General features: G+C 41.1%; 1 long non-coding RNA gene across 1 annotated transcript; it reads left to right on the top strand.

Moving 5' to 3' along the window:
- The first annotated feature begins 10,746 nt into the window (after positions 1–10,746).
- On the top strand, positions 10,747–20,059 carry LOC144583080 (uncharacterized). Its single transcript, XR_013536668.1, has 2 exons — positions 10,747–17,192; positions 17,299–20,059. It is a non-coding gene; the product is annotated as an uncharacterized LOC144583080 (long non-coding RNA).
- Positions 20,060–21,636: the final 1,577 nt, after the last annotated feature.

Raw genomic sequence — 21,636 nt, 5'->3', positions numbered from 1 at the left:
TGCCAAAAGTGCTCTTGTGGCTGCTAGTAATTTCTGCATTATTCCAGGTCCACAAAGTGCTTTAAAAATCTTCATTGCATTTATCCTTTTTATAACCTTGTCAGATGAGTCATTGCTGTTCCCATTTTACAGGTGCGAAACTGAGGGCATTCTTCAAAGTTTACAAAGAAATTGTGATAGAGGCACCAGTGAGTAACTCAAGGCCACTCGACACCTGATATTTCATTTGTCTTTACATTTGTTGCACAGAAATGGATTTTCTTTCCTCAAAGTAAAGCAGCAGCAGCTGGGAGTGTCCATAAGTACTGTATTAAAAAAAAAAAACAGACATCAGGATGGGGGAGTTTAACCCTTCTCTCCTCTGCAGTAACCTTGAGGAAAATTCCTCCTGTGCTTGATTATTTGCTTGTGGGGGAACTCAAAGAAATGATTCCCCGCTTCAGGTGAAAGTAAGCTTGGGGGGTCAGCAAGCTGGATGGCTGACTTGGGAGACATACTGGGATGGGGGAGTGGGGGGGGGTGACAACAAGCAGACTTTGTTTACTATGCACCCTATCTGAACGGGGCTAGTAAAAAGAAAGCAGATGTCTTCATTTTTCCCTTGCGCCCAGAATATCAAAGGATTATCTATAAAACGAACTTCCATCCATTTGTTTTAGTTCTTTTTCAAACTCATGTTTGATGTCATTCCCTCTAAATAAAAATCAGTGGCTTTATTTTAAAATGACTTGTGTTTGACTGTTAGGATGCCATTGGATCACAAGTCTCATCATCCCCAACCAGTGGCAGTGCTGGCAAGTGCTGATGGGAGTTGTAGTGCAGCAACGTCTAGAATGACATGCATTTCCCACCCCACTGTAAGCAATAGATTTTTTTTCAAAAAACAAACTGGTGATGGGAGGGGTGCTTCCAACAACTCAAGGTACCAGTTGTCCTTCAACATCTCTGGTTTCCCCTTCTATGATTTAGGAAGTATTACAAGAGATAGGAAACACTACTTTGGATTTACCCACAGTACACACCACCCACAGTTTTTCCAGGCCTTCTGCCACTGCTGCCAGAATTTGTGCAACAAGACTTGTGAGTTGTGATGCTGACATTCCATGATGGGGTCAAGGGCATGCACCAACCAGCTTTCTTTCTCAGCCCCTTCCCCATATGCCTGGCTTTCTTTTGTAACAACATTGCACAACCGGTGTGCCTCAGGCCTGTCAACCCTAAGCCCCATCAAAGGGAATTAGGCTACGTAGTAGAGGAAGGGGGAGGGGTGGATGGAAGTAATCCAAAGTGAAAGCTTGAAAGAGTCTCTCTCTCTCTCAGTTACTCTCTTACATGCGCGCGCACACACACACACACACACACACGCACACACACACACACACACACACACACACACAATCTCAGGACCTTCAAAGGACCTACACTCCTTTGCCTTGCTTCAAAAAAGCTCCCACATCTGGGTCAAGCACCTATAAAGGATATAGGGAACTGACTGCTTTTGTGTAGGACAGATGGGGTTCTCCTGAACATTCTCATTCTCATTCAACATGAGGTACCATTTCAGAAAAAAAGAGAGAGAAAAACTTTAATCAGGCTTTTCATTTGTTAAGAGTACAATGACCGTCTATCTGGTTCACTTTTCTTCCCACCACCGACCTACTTTTTTGTGATCTTGCAAGAACACAAAGGCTCCTCCTCCTCCAATCCCCTTTCCTGGGGTTAAGTTCCTTCTTTCCTTGGGAAAAGGGCTTGTGGAGGGGTAGTGTAATCCCTATACGATATTGGTTCCCTCCCAATAAGAAAGAGTGGAGTTGTGAGTAAGAGATCTGAATCAGAAAGAGCAGGAGAGCTGAAGAGGCTGGAGCTGCTGTTGCCAGTTAGACTGCTAAGACCCTTGCCAACTTGGCCCAGATACAATTCCTATATGTTTGAATCCACATAGTGAATTCATGTACAGTATATGCAATTGAATTGATATTTTATTCTAGGGGTCTGAAGATTGGGCATATGGGAGCTGATTTTTATATATTACAGATACACAACTGAGTTGAGGAAGAAATCCTGGATTTTTGTCTGAATTTGAATTCAAAAGAACACTTGAATTTTGCAATTCTCCAAGCAACATCTGCAGTGGTGCTGTTGCTAAGGCCCTGAGTGCATAAATTGTAGCATTTTGTTGTTGTTAGAATTCCTCATGTTGTCTCTTATATAAATATGATTAATAAGAAACTCATATTGTTAAATGGTTTTTGCAAGATTTATCAATAAATATCTAAGAACAAAAATAGTCCCATAGAACTCAAAAGTGTTACAGCACCAGGTGGCACGGGAAAGGCAATGTGAGTCAGAAGCAGTGTAGGCAAGCTGGCTCGTCCTTGATTTTGCTTCCTGTTCTTTCAGCAAGTGTCAGACTGTCTTTAGGTTGGCTTGTAAGGGAGATCCTACAGAATGTCTCCCAACAAGGTCTCGCACAAGGTCATGCTCCCTTAATGAGTGCACATGCACACATATGTTTCAGATTCTTGGCCCCATCTTTGCCCTTGACAGGCCTCCCTGTCAAGGGCAAATAATATTTTCTCCACAGCTACCCTTTTAATTAACCCCCTCTTTATTCCAACTCTATCTCCTCTGCTCTTCCTTGTCACCACCTTTTATAATCTTCATCATTTCTTCTTGGAAGGATTTGTAATTGGATTTCCCAACATTTACATTTTTAATTAAATGGAACCATGCCACCAATATGCTGGTGACATCCAGCTCTACTGCTCTTTATCACCTAACACTGACAAAGCAGTCGGCACCCTTGAACGCTACCTGAACTCAATAATGGGCTGGTTAAGGGTGAACACACTGAAATTAAATTCTGGCAAGACAGAGGTGGCGCTTCTCAGTAGAAAGTCACACTCTGGGACCAGGATTCAACCTATTATAGAAAGGACTGCACTCCCCCCAAGAGGTCAGGTTCATAAACTGGAAGTTTTCTGCTTCTGCATAGCCTCTGGATTCCCTTTGCACAACTCGGCGTAGTGTGCCAGCTACAGCCTTTTCTGAGTTGATCTGACACTGTCATCCATGCCATTGAAGAAGAGCAGGACCTTCCACTGATGCAATATGCTGATTGGCGTATCAGGAGTCAGGACTTCAATCCCCACTGTGCTTGTAGGAGAAGGGCTAGTCTATGTGGCCTTGGGCAAGAGGTACATGGGTCCCAGAGACTCCCAAAAGAAGAGAATGGTAAACCACTTTGGATAACTCGTTATTTAGGAATGGATCACCATAAATTGAAATAGGCTTGCTAATCTATAATTATTAAGTTGCTAACTGATGCATAGTATCCAGATCATGCAACCATAGTACTGAAAGTCCTGCACTGATTACAAATTGCTCGTTAGGTCCAACACAATGTTCTGCTTTTAACCCACAAAACATTAAAAGGCTTTGAGGTTGGCTATCTACTGATATCCTTTGCGTGTTGAAAACCTGTAAATTGTTCAGCTCTCCAGGAGATGTTCAGTTTCAGCAGCTGCCTGTTACCTGTGCAGGAGATTGCGGGTACTCTACCCATTCTTCCATGCTGCCCAGTTGGTCAGCCATTAAAAGCAAGGACTTGAACTTCAACAGAATCACGTTCAGTAAGAGAGAGACTAATACTCTCTCCTTGGAGGTCTGACTGGCACCTATGTAGACATTTTAACCAAGTCAAAATGTGTCTGTTCACCCATAACCATTGGGGTTTAAGACTCTTGGCTTCAGTAGATTATGGAGCCTTTTGCAAATGTTTTATTTTAAATTGTTTAGATTGTTTTATATGCTTCAAATTGTTGTCAGCTGCTTTTATTGTTACTTACCCTGAGATCTTGTGATATAGGACAAGACATAAATGTTCCAAATAAACACATAATCATGAATAAAAGGATGCAAGTGTTTTTTTCTATTTCATTTTTGTTTTTCTTCTGCTAGCTCTGTGCTGCCTTGTTCCCTAGTTGGTTGGGTTTTATCCAGATTCCTCCCATGCCTATTTGCCACAATCACCCAAAGTAGCCCAACCTCCCTTTGAACTCCTGCACTTCTGTAACATCCCAGTGGCTCATACCATGACACATTAGGGCTCATCCACTAGCCTCAAAATCTTAAAAAACAGGCTGCTGTTCACCTGGTCCTTCTTAGCCCTCAGCTCCAGAAATGTTGCCCACCCGTTCAGGATTCTATTTTCTGTCTTCTGTTCCTATTACCTAAATCATGATGGCTTTTACTTGTCCTTTCAGATCGGCACCATTACTGCAAAGGCACTTTTACAAATGTAAATGTTTGCCTTTGTTCTAGGGAAGGTTGTGCAGGCAAAACGTCTCCTGACGGTACTCTGTTAGTTGCCTGCCTTTAATGTAATTGAAAGCAATATTCTGGGTGTTCTCTGCCCTAATTGAATCACTAGGAGTTGCCCTCGTGGCAAGTGAGCAAACAGTAGGAATTCCAGATAAATGCAAAGGCTATCCTGATTTCCACGACACTGCCTATAGTCAAACAACTGAAGAGTAAAGTACTACATTGGTGGGAAACACGGATAGTTCCTAAAGCATCCTTCCTTACCACTACAGCAATCAGCAACTTCATGTACCACCTAGACTTCTTTTGAGGACTCTTTTGCTGCAGAAAACATCCCCCAGTTTGTCCAATGGCAGCCAAACTTTTGTAATGTTGGACTGGCCACCCAAACTCAGCCAAGAAGGCACTGCTCTTAAGTCCAGTAGTTTTGAGAAAATGGAGGAGATCCTTTGTGGAATTCATTATGTTTTGGCACATTGTGCACAGCTTTAGGATCTCTCAGGATTCACCTGGCAAGGTGTCGTTTCCCTCAGATAGAGCACTGGCAATATTCCCCCTCGCTCTGCTTCCCCCACACACACACCAATTTCCTTTCTTTTTTTCCTGATCCCTATTTGAGGTTTTGCTTCTGGCAAAGTGACCTTGCAATTTTCTCATTAAAAAAATACTGAAAGTTGCCGGTGTGAGTTATTTCATTTCCTCAGCAGATTTATAGATGGCTTGGAAGTTCGCATCAGTATCATGTCATTGTCCCAGAACTGGCCCTTCTATGAGACCTGGTGAGGTGACCACCTTAATCTGGCTGCAGAGCCAGAGGTTGGGAGTTTGATTCCCCATTGTGCCTCCCTTGATAGGGGCTGGACTCAATGACCCATAAGGTCCCTTCTAGCTCTGCAGTTCTAAGAATCTAAGATTAAGTAGCAGATTTTGGATTTTGTATAAAGACAGCAAATCTTCAGTTGTTTTATCTACCTGTCTGTCTGTCTGCCTGCCTGCCTGCCTGTCTGCCTGCCCACCTGGAACAGAGATATAGATACAAAGATATATCTAACAGTCAGGACACAGAACGGTTACGTGTGGGCTTGTCTGCCTCAGGTGTCAAAAACACAAGACTGGTTTTTGGTACTGTACATCTTTATTCGAGTGAATGGGGAGAGCTTCTAAGAACCAGAGAATTCTCTAGAAACCATTAGATGGTTAAGCCAGTTTTAAAATCGGAAACGTAGAATTCTGTCCAATTTTTTATTGCTCTGTCTTAACACTGTGATTGAATTGTATGCACTGCTCAAAATGGATCAGTTTTATCTGCAGACTTAAAATGCAGAAGCTAAAACAGCTTACCTCATGGCTTTATTAATGTTCAAAGCCCATATGACCCTGTAAGCAAGCAAAAAACCCCAATACTTGAATTAAAACAAAGGTGTCCCTCTCCTTAGCTAAGAATCCTCTTGAAGCCTCAGCTGTTGGTATCATGCAAATAACTGATTCTGAAACTCTCTCATACAGATCTTGGACGAGACTGGAATAATGTATTTCTGTAATTAACATCTGTTTCACTGGAATCACATGCCACATTCAGAAGCTCAACTTTTATAAATAGAAGGTTTGGCTTTGAACAAGGAGAAGAAATATGTCAAATATTTGCTCAACTGAAATGAAAACTCTTCTTATGAAATTTTCACAGAAGGAGGCCAGGCTGTCTTGTGTGTAGATTCCCTTCCTTCATACTGATTTTGTACCTCTGCACGTCAACATTTGTTGCAATTTGGTGATATCTTTATTCTTCATCAGAACTGTAACTTTCTCATGACACTCCAGATGTCTTACTTGTCTTGTTCATTTCCCATGGTAGAAGCAATCTCTTCAAAGTAGCAACTTCTATACAGATTTCTGTGGCATGTTGAGCAACCCTTCCAGTTTCTTTGCACACAGTAACAGACTATGCAACATCACAGTACTGGGTCATGTTTCTCTCTGCCCCGCCACACCCTCCTGCTCCTCAACTTTCTCCAACTTCCTTAAGAGGCCCCGTCTCCCATTCTTGATACCATCTCTGGCACAAGAAAATGTGCCTTCAGCACCAGCAGTTGAGATTCAGTTAATTCTTCCTTCCAAACAAGGTATTTGGTTGGAATGGATTTATTGATTGCACAGTAGAGGGCAATAGAGATCATAAAACCGAGTGACCTGAAGAAATTTTTCTCTTATTCAGATCAACACCGGCCTAGCCCACAAAAATATGCGAAGGAGTCTAGGGCAGAGCATGGGAAAGTTATTTTGTTAGACTACAAATCATTCACTCACTTTAGCCTGGTTTGGGGTTTCTGGGAATTAATAACTTATCCCAAGGTCTGCTCTGGCAAAAGAAGAGTTCTATGACTGGCTGGGGTTAATAATATAACTCTCACTTTCTGCATCCATTTGCACTCCAACCCCACCCTCAATCATGTGTACAATTTGGTGTATCTGAAACTCTATAATTTTAATTCTATGCATCTAAAGCAGTGGATTAAACCCATGAAAGTTCATGCTGTGATAAATCTGCCCATCTCCAATGTGCCATAAAACCTTTTGCTGCCTTTCTTCATGTTCCCGCCTATCCCTTGGTTGTTTCACCAAGCAAAGGGCACAAGCCACGTGTCGTGTCGCTGCCACCAGTTGATTACATCACATTGTTTATTATTAACGATAGAGGTCCCGGCAATGTGTCATTTTAAAAAGAACCAAATAGAAGTTGTTTATTATTACAGGTAATGAAGGCACAGCCGATGTTGTTAACTCTTAACAAAACATCCTACTGCATCCACCCTCAACCGCCAACCCTCTCTCTTTACTCCCAAACACCAAATTCACCAGTCCTCCCTCCTCCCCCCTCCTGCAGAGACTCTTATATCTAGTGACTCTGCATCTCCAGCAATCTCATTGGTACATGTAGATAGCTCATTAATTTTCATGACCTGGGCGGACGCCACAATTGTCTACACCAGCAAAAGAATACAGAGTGATTGTTTGGTTGAAAACAGTGCCCCCAAATCTTGGGTTCATTCATCCAGGCAGGGAACCACAGGCTGTTTCAGCCCTTTCTCTTTCCTGGCCTTAAAGGAGTTGTGTTGGGAGTTTTAATTGATTTTTTATTGTGCTTTACCGATATTAAAAGAGAAAGAACAAATCAAAATAAAAATACACGAAGAAAGACAAAAACTCCTAAAAACAAAAAAGGCAAAGAATAAAGTGACAGTAACAACTACAAAAAATACAAAAAAAATCAACAAAATTAAGCATAAACTTTGTTACAGATTTGATTGTCACAGTTATTCCCTATTTTTTGTTGTTGCAAAAACTTGTTTCTTTTAAACCTGTATATGTTGTTCATAAGGAAAGTACGCAGGAAATGTTCAGAAATTTACAAATAAGAAGTTAAACTTTTTTTGACTGAAAGCCTTGACACAACTGCCATAAAATATAGACTGTTGTAATATAAGTAGAGCATTTTGACCTTTGTGCTGGTCCAGCCCAGAGATTAGGAAGTTCGTACACAGCACATGTTAACTCTAAACACTGGACATAAGCCAAAGCACAGCTTTAGACCAGGCTGCCAGTATTCCACGAGATATTCTCCCATCAGGTTGGCTGTGTTCTAAACCTTGAAGTGAGGTTTGAGGATATCTTCACATCAAATAGGACCTTGCTATGTATAAATCATTGATATACCATACCATACATTCTTGAATTTGCATGAAACTATACTTGAGCTAAGATCTGTGTCTCTGCTTTCTAAATTTTCAAATATTCAAATATACTGCAAGATCAAATGAATTTAATCCAGATCTCAGAGTGATTCTTTTCATATTACTGTGGAAACCTGTACCTAGGTAAGAGCATTTGTAAAGCTGATCGGGATGGTACTTAGAAAAGGTGGGTCTAAATATGTTAAGTTTAACACCCAATATGGAACAATATGTCAGGATTTGTTCCTAACATCTCTAAGAGATTTATGCACAAGCTAAATATATAATGACATGTATGCTGATATAGGAAGTCTGAATGTATCATGTTATAAGTTCTTATCAAACTCTCTCCGTGTTTTTCCTAAACCCCCCACATCTTTATTCTGCTTATTAGAAGGGAGGATTTGAAGCTGCCTGATAGGAGACTCTGCTTAACCTATTATCTTGGGCTCCAAGGTTTCTTTTCACCAACAGAGTACTCTTGTAGTTTCAATATCCTAACGCTGACTCCAAGCTTCTGCAGATGCCAACGCCACATCCTTGTTTGGAGTTGGCACCCAGCCAACACTGGCAGTGTGATGAAGACAGATTTTGGTGAACCCTCATTCTAAGACATAAATATCTGTCATAGGATTAAGGATATCCAGAGATCCAGGTAAGGATCCCTGTACAATTATCATCTATAATATTAAAATGCTAAAAAAAGAACTATAGGGTCCTCAAGCCGCTGATTAATAAAAGGTGGGCATTTGTCCTTCAGTGTCACAGTTTCAGTCATTTAGCCACAATAAAAGGATGGAGAATCCATGTCCTTTGACCCTTGGTTAATCTTTGTGAAACAGACAGGTAATTTAGTAAAATGTCTATATCTATAAAATTCAGTGATTTTTCAGTGTAAGGTTAATACACTTAACTTTCCCTCAGATGGAAGTCAGACATAGCCAGAACATATGTTTAAGAAATGCACCAGGTTATCTTATGTATGAATGGCACTGTGAAAAAATGAAGTTTCTAGTTGCACAGACATGTAGAAAGAAGTATCACCTATTGAACGTTCACTTGTGGTCCAGCAGTTAGATACGCAAGCTCTGCCCAAAAATAAAGTGACAGGGATTGTATCCGAAACTCTGCATCATTTAGACAAGGAGGTCAAAGTGAATGCCTTATCCCTTTGAACCTGCAACTAAGAGGTTATGGAGTCCAGCAGTAAACCTTAGGCAATTCAACAACTGTAATCAAGTCAGATGTTGTTCTGTCTTACTGAATCGACATGGGTGTTGTGGCCCCCAAATGACTCAGGAAGGAGTCATCACTGAATCATTAATACTGTTATCCCATGCATGTTTATTTAGAGTCAGATGGGAGACTCTTGGCTTTGTTTCCCTTGCATTTCTCAACAGCCCACTGCATTCTTGTCCTGTCCATGTTGTATACACATACTTTCCTGGGACATGCATTTTCATCCATTTTTTCTTAGTGTACATATTTCCCAATGACTTAAGGGTGTTTCTGTGTATCAACATGCAATTTTTTTTCTCAAGTGTATTTTATTGCGCGTGATTCAAAAAGGAAATGAGCAGATCTGATGCTTGTGGTTTCATCTTGAAAATGAGAAACTGAAAGACAGATGCACCCTTTAACAGTCTCTCACACCACAAATCTGTATTAGGCTACTCCATTTTCTGCACACTAACTGGAGAGTAGAATAGAAACTCCTTTGTTTTTCAGCTGTCTCTTGTCCTTTGCAACAACCTGCATCTAAAGAGAGAGATTACTATTACTGTTCTGAGATTCAGGGCTCTCCTGTGTACCCACCAAATACACCTGTGAAAGGGGCGGGACCAAGAGGAAGGCCCCACCTGATGATTTTAACACATAAAGGGGGGAAGCGGTCTTTGACATGACTTGGGCCAAGCCATTTAGGGCTTTTTAGATGAGAACCATCATTTTGAATTCTGCCCAGAAATGGATCAGCAGCTGGGGGGCAGCCACCAAATATCATGATGGGCTCAAGTGTCATCAGTTCCTTAGTCACTTTGCCTGGCTCCTGGCTCCTATGCAATTCACATACAAACCTTTTTGCCCAAGTGAGCTGTGATACCAGGTAGCAGCAGGTGGCATTGGGTGTCCAGGGTGCAAAGACACCTCACAAAATAACAAGAATCAAACTCCTTGGCCCACGTTGCTCACTCTGAGACTTGCCTCCCCCCTGGAGAACTGGAGATGCAGAACAATTCTGTGGGATTTCCGCTAGTCCCCTGAGATCTGACAAGCCTAACGGCTGTCTTAACTGCCATACTCCTCTGTGAGTGCCACATTCTTCTAAAACAGAAGTGTTTATGGACTTTGTGGTTGTGCAGTGTTGACATCACTGAGCTGCTTATACCCAGCTGTGTAATCGAAGCCTGCTTTGTTTTACCTTTTTCATATGTGGAAATAGCTTCCATGGAATAGGCATGAGAGCTTTGTTTTACAGACACTAAGACCAGGAAGAGCTTTCTGTCCTATGTCTCTGTGGCAAAACAAACCATTGTTTGTTTTACAGAGAAGATCTCTGTTCAGGAAAAGTGTTCTATGCGTGTATGAAACAGTCCTAAATAATGCTATCCACCCTCACAGCAATCTTCCAGGCAGACACGCCTGATTGCCCACACCAAGGGGAAGACAAATTACTGCCGGGTAGGCTCATATTCCATATGAGCCTACCCGGCAGTTAAGATCTAGCCAGGGGGCCCTTTTGAAAGAGCCGTCCCTCAAGGAGGTAAGAGGGACGGCTTGTAGACAAAGGGCCTTTTCGGCAGCTGCCCCCAGACTATGGAATGCCCTCCCGACTGAGATTCGTCTGGCGCCGACACTGATGACATTTCGGCGCCAGGTCAAAACCTTCCTGTTCCAGAAGGCTTTTAACTGAAATAATATTAGCTGTGGGTCTGATGGCAATTTTATATATATTTTAATTGTATTTTAATTGTTGCATATCTTTGTTGTATTTTGGATGCTGTAAGCCGCCCAGAGACCTTTGGGTAGTGTGGGCGGCATATAAATTAAATGAATAATAATAAATAATAATAAATAAATAATAATAGAAAGCATTACTATAGCAACCTTCCCCTCCCCACCCAATGGCACAATGTGATAAACAGTGGGCTGGATATTCATCTTTGTTACATATATGGAAGCAGTGCTGTTGTCTGGAAATGAAAATGTGGAGCTGACATCACATCAGTGTTTCACAGTCATGATTTAGGTGGAGTTTCGTGGCTTACAAACAAAACTCTTGCTTATGTCCAGAAGACCTGTCACTAAGGAAGCGAAGCTCATTTGCACACTGCAGGAGGAGTGAAAAACTCCTACTTGGACACTCAAACATTTTCAACAGCTGACTATAATTATAGTTGGTGCCTTAATACCAGAGAAGACCAGGGATAAACGTTCGCCTTATTTTTTACAGCCATGCAACAAGGTTTCCAGGTTAGTACTGTAGCTTCCCATTCCCTGAGATTACATAGATAAAACCTGAGATTCAGAGTCAGATTGTTCTGATAATATAGGAGATGGACCCTGTTGTAATAACTGCAAAGCTAACTCTCTCTTTGTTTGCACATTACGTATCTTCAAATATATGATGGGCTCAAGACACATACAAACCTCTGTGTTGAGCAGTGAGCCCTGGTGCTAGCTGAGATCAGAAAGGAAGTGGGCACCAAGGCAATAATGGTGCTGCACACAGTAAAATCATTTTTCTTCCTCCTCCAGAGTCACTTACCCTGAGAGTTATCTCTCTGTCTAGAGACCTAGAGATACATAAGCATTCTCTGGTACTTCAGCCAAGGTGCTGAGATCTCGCAGTTCTATGCAACAATGCCTTACATTTCCTCAGAGAAGTTCCTTCAGTTTCTGAACTTGTTCTGTGACAATTAAGCTCTAGTCAGAGTTTACGTTGTGCCAAATGTTGTTTCCCAGACTGCTCCTTGAGCAAGTACAGAGGGCATATCCCTCACAGCTATTTAACCATCCATCCCTAACCCCTGGTGTTTCTCATTACACAAAACAAAGGTCTCTCCACCTGGACATCTCTTGTTCTTGAAGACCACCATCAATTTTTGGAAATGTTAATGGTCTATTGGGCTTGCACGCTGCCAGAAGCAGCCAGAGGGAAAGGCATTTTGTCTAACATTTGCTGTTTTGTCACTGAACTGAGAATTGAAGGCATGATGTTCCAGGCTTCTTCACATAGCCTTAGATAGAGTTTCCAAAACAAGAACTGTGTGACAATGGTGTTTCCCCAGCAACAGAACTACAGGGTGTGAAGTAAGCCATCAGTAAATGTGAGTTGAAAGGGAAGGGTAAGAGAAATGTTCTTGCCATCCTCACCATACTTAGCTTAATCAGATTCCATCCTTCTAATGGGGGCCTCAATAATCCTTTGAACCTGTTCTTCCTCTTCTCGTGTGTTTCCTATGCATTTTCCACACTTAAGGGCATGATATCCAAATGCAAACCCTGAGCCACAGAATCTCTAACCCAATCTTGAGAATGGCATTCCCTCACTTCGACCTGAGTCTGGTTGTACAGGAAATAGCACCCCAAGCAAAAGGACATCCAGATGCACAACACAAGAGCAGTACTTTCAGACTTGGACAGCAAAAAAGCTCCAACCCCTTCAAGGCATCGTGGTTCAAAAACAGGAAAACAGTGTCCCTGTTACATATTGAAGAGCTACTGAGCAACTCATTTCTTCTGCTGTGCCTTGTATTTGCTGCCAACATTACAGAAAAATAATGGATCAGAGAAGGTCCTTCTGAGCAAGAAGAAAAATAAACACTCTTTGCCTAAAGGGCAAATTTATATATTAGTATTCTATCATTTAATTACCTTGATATCCTGAGGATTGTAGTTTGGGAGAGGATTGTAGTTTGGGAGAGATGGATAATATTTTCTGTGAGAGATTGAGGGCGGACTCCAGATATTTTGCTGTGAAGCAATAATGGCATTCCAAGATTACTCAGACTGAAATGAACAATACCCAAAGCCAGCCAAATTACTTTGGCACCTAAGGCAGAAAATCCAACAAGCATCTCTTCCCATTCTGCTGATAAAAGTACAAGATCCAATATTTAAGTAACAATTTCCTTCCCTTTCATGACATCCCAAACCTTCTGCGTGAGGCAGTCACCTCACTCTGTGTGATGGTAGGGCTGGCCTAAGAGTCTCCACCCCTTCAGAGTCTCAAACTTTCTCAACTTTCAGATCTAGAGTTCCTTTTGTGCAAGGAATAATCCTCCAATTAGTTTCATCCTGTGATGCACATTGAAATCTAGACTGACACTGGCCACAGATTAGCCCTTTTACCTGACATTGAAAACTACCAATAAGCTCTTCCAAAGCAGATAAGAACAGATGCAGAGAGTCATACAACTATATACACTGAGCTGCACCATTGATCTGCCTTCCATTATAGTTACTGTGACATGAAAGCATTGTGGATCAATTCTAAACAGCAGTCCAAGAAGAGGCAGAAACTCTGGCTTTCTGTCAGTTACTGTCAGTATAGTCCAGAATAATTCTCTTTGGAGCAAACAACATGTGATAGAGAATCCACATACAAAATGCCAGTATTGTGCCTCTGTGCCCTTGTAATGCAATGTAATTCACCTCACAGGTAATCGGGGGAATTTTTCTTGTTGCTACATTTTTACACACTGTCTATGATCTGACTTTAAACTGTACAACAGTGAGGGAACTAGACTAAGGTGGAGAGAAAAATACTCCTGACTGATGTCTGGTAACTGGAGATTTCAGTCTGTTGGATTTAAAGAAATGGGCAAATTGGTCAGTTCAGTTCCTGCCCACATTATTGTCAGTTTTGTATTCCCTAATATAATTTGGCATATATTGGTAGATTCTGATCAAAACTGAATGGAAACAAAGTTTCTTTGTCAGCCCTAGGTCAACTTAATTCATTGAAGAGTACACTGTGTGCTTATAGACCATTTTATCCCAGCTCTAACTCCTTCATATGACACCAACCTTTTAAAAAGTGTTCTGTTGTACAGTAGCCATATTTTTCTCCGCTGCTGACTTCACAATTAAACAAACAAGCAAATAATATATGCATCTTTGCTGTTCATGGTACCATGCCTTAAATCAGTGCGACCAAAACTGCTGAGTTATGACAGTACTCCTTAGATACTTACCTGGATCCTTGAGATCAACATTTTCTTCGAGCTGGCTAAAAAAAATTTCAACAATTTGTCCAGAGTTTGCAAAAGTTACTTTGGGGACTCTAATTTCCAGGGCCTTAGCCATAGCAATGACTGCACTGGCCAAGCAATTTTGGAAGTAACAGTAAATTTTACTATCTCTGGGTTTATCTAATATGCTCTATAATACAGGAGAACAGTTGGCAAATCATATTTAACATTATGAGGTGAATAAATCTTTATTTCACATTTCTTCATCCCTGAACTCACTAATATTTTATGTTCTGAACTCTTGCCTGCAATGTGATGTTAATAATATTGGCCTACCTCAGAGGACTGTTGCAAAGATTATTTTTAAAAAAAACAGGCACTTGAAATATAAAAAGGACTGATGAGCTTCTGACCAATAGACTCCAATTCCCATCAGTCCTCTAGAAATAGTTAGTTTCCAGTTCCCAGGAGCTCACTATTTGGTTCACTTTTGGTGCAGTTTGGTTCACCTTATTTTCCACCGACCATGTATGTTTTTAGTAAGAGCAATAAACCCTGTCCCTCTGTTTAATTGTTCTGCTCCTGTCTGGCACAGTGTTAGGGCTGCAGTTTATTTAGTGCAATTTGGAGTGCTCCTGGTTATCCTGTTCTGCAGTCTGTGAGGTTGCTTAATTCTCTCTCAAATAGAGTTGTAGACAATGTTCTCTTAAGTGACAATCCTATGATGTATACAGTGGGTTACAACAGTAGAAAGGATGGTGGAAAATGCTCTCCTTTATTTTCCTCTTTCATATTACAAATAAAAGGGAGTATCCCTGTTAGGTTGATGCATTGCTGTAGCGCTATGCCACTTACTAAATTAAATAAAGAAACGAAAAAAACAGAACTCACAGAGGCCTGCAGAATGTCAGGCACAACCAAAGGTAGAGAAAGAGATGGGGGCATCAATAACTGAAAAGGGGAAAATTGAGTTATCTGAACTGCTATCTGGATCCTTCTCACAGAAGAAAAACCATCTCCTTTGTGACTGGAAGAATTGCTCAAGTGAAAGATAAATAAGATCACTTCAAAGATAAATTAGATCACTTCAAAGATAAGAGCCTTTTAAACATTGCCCAGGTCTCTTCAAATTCCCCCATCAAGTTGCATCAAGCTGCTAGCACCAGAAGGTATGTAATAACTGAACCCCCAATAAAGACCACAATTTCCCCTGGATGCTCCAACGGCTGAAGTGCTGGAGGTCATTACTGTGTGGTATATCTAACCCTTTGCAGACACTCTGCTAGAAGCAGTAGGGTGAAGAGAAAGATTTGTGCTGCCATTTCTATTCTCAAATATTTTTCTCTCCCTTTGTTCTCTTGCTCCGTTTAGTTTACTGAACTTTATTGAAACATACAATTAGGCTTTAGTGTATGTATATGTATGTGACTGTGGAAAGGTGATTATTGTATGAGTTTGTGGATGGGTCACACAATTAAGTTGCTATATAGCTGCCATCCACACAATAAGATTTTCCTTTTTTTAAAAAAAAAATGGAGATCTGGAATATCGCGGGTAATGTCATGGGCCTGGGGACAGAGCAAGTTGGGATGTTTTCTAAAAGGTGCTCAGGTGGGCTTCCACACACCCCTAACTCCATGTATTTCTTGGACCATCAACATGAGTTGCCCCAAATAAAAAAAAGAAATTATCAAAAAGGTATGCTGCGGATACTGCGCAAGTATCAGGCTCCTGATATATATATTAAGCTACATGACACAAACATTTCTTAAACATCAGCTTCTGATGGAATCCCAGCCTGAGGGCCTTTGCCTGTTTATTTTCCATACAGCTGGAAAAGCAGCTTAAAAACAAACTGACATGGTATGCAACACATGATTGTTGATGTCTTATTCAAGAGAAAGAAAACCGCTTCAGAACTCAATTGAATGTTTTATGCTGCTATTAATTTCCCATAAGCTGCAGAAACAAAGCTGGCATGAATTTATTTTAGAAGCCCTTCTAAACAGAAAGACACATTGCATTTTGCAAATCCTGCCACTTCTACAACATAATTCAGAACACATGGGCAACTTTGGAAAGAATTATTCCACTTAAGAAGTTAAAGGTCTGGAGATTTTGAGTATGTTAGAAGCTTCGCAAGAAAAGGAAAGACATGGATGATTGTCTTCACCCATCAGTTTCAAACTTTCACATACTCATTATGAAGATATAAAGAGTAAAATCTATTATCATAGTGTCTTCTAATTTGTATTTATATATTTGTAAACATTTATATGATATGTATATATTATTTGTATACCTATGTCATATTTCAAGCCCTAGAATGCCTTTTTTAAAATGTGCAACTTTTCTTTGAAAAGAAACAGTATACACATCTGTTATGGGACAAAAAGGGAGTTTTTGTGGCACAGTCCAATCTCGGCATCTCTTGCAGAGAACCAGTTGCAATGCCATATCATAGCATCACAAAGCTTGTGCAAGAGCAACTGCAATCAGCTGGGACTTTAGCTAGCAGGCCCTGGTTTGAAGGCTTTCTAATAGCTGTTAATTCATTTTCTGTCTTAAAACTGCTGATGTGAAATCTCTCATCCTATCAAATCTGTAAAAGCCTCCCGCATTTCTCTATAAAATGTAGTTAATAAGCTAGAAATGCACACCCTAAGTTAGCTGCCAAGGAAGAGTTAAAGAGCTAAATAAAGGTTGAGATCTGAGTGGAATTACGTAGGGCTCAAGCAAAATAAATCTGTCCTTTGCAGTCTGTTACAAGTTTGAGATATCTGGCACTCCTGAAATCATTGCACTGGAAGAGATTCTTCCCCAAAAAACCCGAAGAGTCAAGGGACCATTTTTGGGAAGTAATTTTGCACCGTAAGTCAAGAAGAGCTGCTGGCGATTGTGGGCAACGGGGTGCTGCATCTGGAAAAACTGACAGAATGGAGCCTGGGTAGGGCTGCACATCTGTTTAAGTTGCTGTGTTACCATGTGCCTTTTCTTGTTCTGTCTTGGTGTTTTTCTGTGGTTTTGAAGTGCCCATTTACCCCTCTTCCCAGGCCTTTTGAAGAATCACCATCACAGAGCTGCATATCCACCTGACAGAAGACCTGCAAGAGGAGCTATGAAAAGCAACATCACCTTTGAGTCCCTCAGGTTGAGTACTCACCCCCCCACAACCAGTGTGCGAGATGTATGAGACAGCAAAAATATCAGTCAGAACAATGCTATATAGATAGCCCTGACTGGAAGAATTGGGCTGCTGGTTCAACACATTTGAATCCTACAGTATTCCCAAAAAGGGAGGTCCCGTCTTGTTTGTGTGCTTGTCCATGACATTAAATGGGGCACTGCCCAAGCTCAGGTTGTTCCCAATTCACCCTCTCTTACCTGTGTCTATAAAAGTGGTGACCCTGCCTGTGTTCCTCCCCTGCTGTGTGTTTGTAGAAATGCTTGCTTGCCTCTGTACATACATATTTGTGTGAATAATCACTTTCACCCCAATACTATCCATCACTATGAGATCAGCTTTTGTCCTTTTCAGGAGATGGGTGATTGTGGTAGATCAGTGTGTTTTTGTTGTTATGTGTATTGTTGTAATAAGGAGGAGAGATTATCTGTCACTGTGATTGAGGGGTGTTGTTAGCTGGTCTTTTTTGTGTAGTGATCATGGGTCCTTGTGGCTGGGTAGAGTTTGTTGACCTTTTGCACACTGTATTTTTCAGTGTTGGGATCCAAGTTTTGTTGAGTCTCAAACTTTCTTCTTTCTTGTTGATGTTCTGCTGGTGTTTGTGGATTTCAATGGCTTCCTTGTGCAATCTAACATAATGATTGCTGGTGTTGTCCAGTATTTCAGTATTTTGAAATAGGATTTCATGTCCAGCTTGTTTTAGGGCATGTTCAGCTACTGGCAATTTTTCTGGTTGTTTTAGTCTGCAGTGTCTCTCATGTTCTTTGATTCTGGTGTCGATGCTTCATTTTGTGGTTCCAATATATACCTGGCCACAACTGCAAGGTATCCTGTATACTCCTGCAGTGGTGGTGGGGGTCCCTTCTGTCCTTTGCTGACCATACATTTGTTGTATTTCAACATTTGTTGAATTTGTTGAATTTGTTGAATTCTCCCAAGAGAACAAAAGCTGATCTCACAGCCATAAATACTCAACGCCCAAACAAACTGCACCAAAGCACAGAGTGCTGTCCTCTGAAGATGCCGACCATAGAGACTGGCGAAACGTTGGGAAGAACAACCTTCAGAACACGGCCAAAGAGCCCGAAAAACCCACAACAACCATTAGATCCCGGCCATGAAAGCCTTCACAAATACTATCCATCACCCTTGGCTCAACACACTTCTGTGGTGTTTTCTTCCCCTCACAAGCACAGCGGGTACCAGCTACCACTGTGTGCTGGTCCTATGCTACTCCATGACAAACTGGCATAGGCTCTTCTCAGAGCAGAAGCACAGCAGGTTTCTAACTATCAACAGTTCTAGATCTGTGAGAAAATACACTTTCTTCCAGTGGGATGGGGGCTCAGGAAAAGGAGTGGGAGAGATTTGTTTGATATACATTGTAAATCAGCATTGCCTAACATCTCACTTCTCAACCTAATACGCAAACTGAAATGTAGTGGACTTCTGTGAATTTTACAATAGAGTTCAAAAACAAATACAAAAACAAAAATGCATGCAGAAAAAGACAAAATAGCATGCAAAAGTGTATGCATTAGTGAAAGTGGCAATAAAAAGTATTAGAGATTAATCTTTTCTGCAAAATGTGTTTAATAGGTAAAATTGCATTAAAATGCACAATTTTGGAGAAGTATGCACAAAAATTCATGTAAATATAAGTATAGAGTGAATTATGAGCCAGACTTAAAGTCTGAAAAACAAGAAACAGAGAAAATCTAGATCAATTGATTTGTTTATTAGCATTACAAAATTAGTGCAGGACACAGCCTTCTAGGCAGCCTCTTAGGTAGTTTATGCTGATAACAGCAAAGGTGCAAAATTTTAAGAGTAATGTGGCAGATCCATTCAGAATCCTGTGGTCCTATGGACACTTATCAGGAAATAAGTCCCATCAAAGTCAATGTGATTTGCTTCTCAGTAGATATGAATAAGATTGTGCTAACCTTCCTTTTCTAATCATTCTAATCATAGAGCTGACTTCGAAGGGCAAATATGGATTTTGAGATCATGAATCTAGGAAGATTTGTTTAATTGTTGAAATAAATGTTATATCCTATAGTGGGCCAATATACTGGGTTCCTTATTACAACAAACTCAAGTAGCAGTAGTAGTAGTGGTGATAAACAATGGCTTTAGGTGTGATACCAAAAGGCCATGTTTGTACTCTAGGTGTAAATAAGATCACATATACCAGCTGCAGAAGCCAGTCTTGTAACAGCATATATTTTAAAGAAATACTTAGAAATATCCCAAGGTTCATGGGGATGACCTAAGGAACTAAATCCGACCAACATTTGGTGGGCTGTGTATAATGGAAGCAGTAGTCATTGTCGACGTTATCATCTGATACTAATGTTTAGTGGTTTATTTGTGTGACTTTTCCCCCCATAGGAAAAACGGTGTTAACAAAATGTATCACTTGTAGATTATCTTCTATATGAAAAGTGATAAGCAATGTATTGATTTGCTGTTTGAAATCAGCATGTGCATATGTCAAGTGGTTTTCTTGGAAAGGTATGCTTCGTAAGCTGCAAAGACACATCAAACAGACTGAGGGGGAAACCCTGCACACAATAACCTACAAGAGATGTTGGCTTTCCCCCCCCCCCAGACAAAATGAAGAAAAACTCATTCTGGGGGTGAGTGGGTGGGTTTATAAGTGGATGAGCAAGAAAGTGAAAACAGAAACACAAACCTTGCTCTCTCTCCAACAGATCAGATGCGGCCAGGCAAAGGACCTTTTCTGTATAATTGACATCATAAAATTCTACAATGAAATTCTAGGACGACTTTATGAAAACTCTGCTATAATTCAGTTTGCAGAATGCCTGAGGGGGAAAGAATGGTTGTCTTTCCTATAAAAGGAGGTTTTCTACAAATGGAACAAAGGGGATACCCACTCCACCCCCAGCCCTGATGGAATTGTGAGGAGAGGTTGCCACCTCCTGTTGGGATAAATAATTGCCACAATTCAACCTACACAACCTTATTTTGTAAATTATTTTAGTAGACATAGGCTTTATAAGCCTTGCCAGTGGTTTGAAATGGTGGGCACAGTCCCTTGTGCTGTTGCTCTGAGTCCCACAGAGTGGGGTTATTTGACTAACACTGGGGAGTATTCAGAGTTGGAATTTCCATGTGTCATTAGCTCCCCACATGCGCATGCACTTTTCCCACCAAATCTAGTACACCGTGGCATTCTGACTACATGCTAATTAAGGGCTAAATTCAATGAACTCAAGGGACTATATTCATTCATGCAGTTATTCCTATTGTATCCTGCCTTTCCTCCAGTGAACTCAGAACAGCATGTACCCTCTTTTCCTCCTTCCCATTTTGTCCTCACAGTGAAACCCTGACAGGTAAATGAGATTTAGAAAGAATGACTGACCCAAGGTCACACAAAGACACAACTGAGTGTGGATTAGAACCTGTTCTTCCCGAGTCTCAAACCAAGAACATTTGCCACTGCACCATATTGGCTCTCATTTGTTGTTTAGTTGTTAAGTCGTGTCTGACTCTTCGTGACCCATCAAGGACCAGAGCGCACCAGGCCCTCCTGTCTTCCACTGCCTCCCGAAGTTGGGTCAAATTCATGTTGGTAGCTTCGATGACACTGTCCAGCCATCTCATCCTCTGTTGTCCCCTTCTTCTCCTGCCTTCACACTTTCCCAACATCAGGGTCTTTTCCAGGGAGTCGAGTCTTCTCGTGAGATGGCCAAAGTATTGAAGTCTTAGCTTCAGGATCTGTCCTTCCAGTGAGCACTCAGGGTTTATTTCCTTAAGAATGGATAGGTTTGTTCTCTTTGCAGTCCAGGGGACTCCTCCAACACCACAATTCAAAAGCATCAATTCTTCGGTGGCCAGCCTTCTTTATGGTCCAGATCTCACTTCCATACATCGCTACTGGAAAAACCATAGCTTTGACTATCTGGACCTTTGTTGGCAAGGTGATGTCTCTACTTTTTCAGATGCTGTTGAGGTTTGTCATCGCTTTCCTCCCAGGAAGCAGGAGTCATTTATTTTCAGGGTTGCTGTCACCATCTGCAGTGATCATGGAGCCCAAAAAAGTAAAATCTGTTACTGCCTCCATATCTTCCGCTTCTATTTGCTAGGAGGTGATGGGGCCAGTGGCCATGATCTTAGTTCTTTTGATGCTGAGCTTCAGAACATTTTTCTGCTCTTTATTTATTTATTTATTCCA

The sequence above is a fragment of the Pogona vitticeps genome, chromosome 5, assembly GCF_051106095.1.
Source record: "Pogona vitticeps strain Pit_001003342236 chromosome 5, PviZW2.1, whole genome shotgun sequence".
NCBI classification, from domain to species: domain Eukaryota; kingdom Metazoa; phylum Chordata; class Lepidosauria; order Squamata; family Agamidae; genus Pogona; species Pogona vitticeps.
The sequence above is the reverse complement of the archived record's forward strand: the minus strand, read 5'-3'. Positions and strand labels throughout refer to the sequence as shown.